Consider the following 1,861-nt stretch of genomic DNA (forward strand, 5'->3'; position numbering starts at 1 on the left):
TAAGCACATCTATTTCACCTTTGCAGCGGGAAACTTGTGACATTTTCACGTCGTGATCCCGTCTTAATGCAAAGCATGCACTGGACAACAGCTCTTCAGCATCCCTGGCTTCAGATAGTGATGCATTAAGTAACTGTATTTTGCTATTCAGCGAATCAATTTCTGCATTTGCATTTTGCTGTAATTGAAACATCTGTTCATAATGTTTTGTCATGAGGACCTCGTGTTCGCTTTTAAATTGAAGGAAGTGTTCTTCAATTTTCTGAACCACCTCTTTTTCACTGTATAACCTTAGTGCAAGGTCATCAGCTCTCTTAGCAACTGCATAGAATGATTCTTTCTGCAAAATTGCAATTCTAGCCAGCTTTTCATAACTTGACATTGTAATTTCTGTAGAGGTCACAACTTCTGCAACCTCCATCAGATCGTCCAACAACTCTTTTGGGTTCATGCTGTCCGCCCGTTTACCATATGGATGTAAGGAGGCTGTCAGCAGCGCTAACGCATCTTCCAAACAGTCCTTCATCCCATAAGGATCAAAGTCTTTTTCCCTGACACCTGTCATGGTTATTCACTGTTCAGCACTTTTTCTGGATAAAACAATTGCCAGCTTCAGATATTTTTACAGGTAAATAATTGTATTCAAATGTCAATGAGTTTCACACTATTTTAGCTTTGGGTTTACACAAAAGTACTGTTATAAGTCAACTTATTCAAATGTGGGTACCTATTTGTAGGTTTTACCCCAATTCATGAATATTCAAGTAAATGCTTCTTTGCAGTGTTACTCAACGTGCTTATTTCTTAACAGATACTAGATTACCAAGCTCTTTTTTAGTGTATTTTACTCTAAAGCACTGAATTTTTAATAAACCTGCAATTTTCTAAAAAGTCTCACAGCAAATCAGTTTAAAGACACTTTTTAAACCGTTCTGTTCCAGAAATTTGCTATTTAACAGTTACTCATAGAACCAGGTTTTACAGAAAAAGAAAAATTGATGATGTGTCAGGATTAATCAGTCTTTCTTCAGAAAAACTGTTATTACTCCTGTCCTCCTGTCTCATCCTCTATTTAAAATTAAATAGGAAGATGTATTTTTAGGTGGTAACTTAAACAGAAAAGTTTCTTTTTCCTGATAAGTTTACTCTTATTTAGTGATTTTGCAATTAAACGTGTATTATCTTTCAAGCAAATGAGTAAACTTTTCAACTCTGTGAATATTTGAACCGTATCTCTTAAAAAGTTTCTAATTTTTCATTTTGTACCTCCTGTTTGAGGAATTCAGTGAATGAAAAATGTCCTGGTAAATGCCTTTCTTGCATAAATACCTTAATTACTTTTTAAATGCAAGATAACAGTGATTATTCAGCTTTGAGGAGCGTTTATTAACTCAAAAATGCCTTACAGAAAGAAATAAGTTCAATTTCACTCAAAAACCTAAAACTGAAGTGAAACTGTGATCTCAAGTTTCCCAGGAGGGGGCAGTGTTTAGCTTTCTACCAGCAGGAGTCTATGACGACTTCCTGTGACGTTCAGTTGACATCCTGTTTTTAGCCGCTTAGCTTAAAGTTAGCTTCGGCTAAACTCGGTTAAAATCAACATTTCTGAACGGTTTTTAAGCGTAGACGTGGCGTTTTTTCAACAAGCACGACTTTTTTGCATGAAACATGAGTTTTAGGGGCATGTGGCAAGTTACATTTAGTGATTTTAAGCACAGCAAAGCTTTCGGTTCAACCAAGCTTTACTTACGACATGGAGGAAGTGACGTGACACGTCACTCATCCGGTCGTTAGCTGTTAGCTTAAAATTAGCATCGCTAGCGTTGTTCAAAAACATCATTTAATGACGGATTTTAAACTC

The sequence above is a fragment of the Nematolebias whitei genome, chromosome 5, assembly GCF_014905685.2.
Source record: "Nematolebias whitei isolate Nwh7 chromosome 5, NemWhi1, whole genome shotgun sequence".
Taxonomy (NCBI): domain Eukaryota; kingdom Metazoa; phylum Chordata; class Actinopteri; order Cyprinodontiformes; family Rivulidae; genus Nematolebias; species Nematolebias whitei.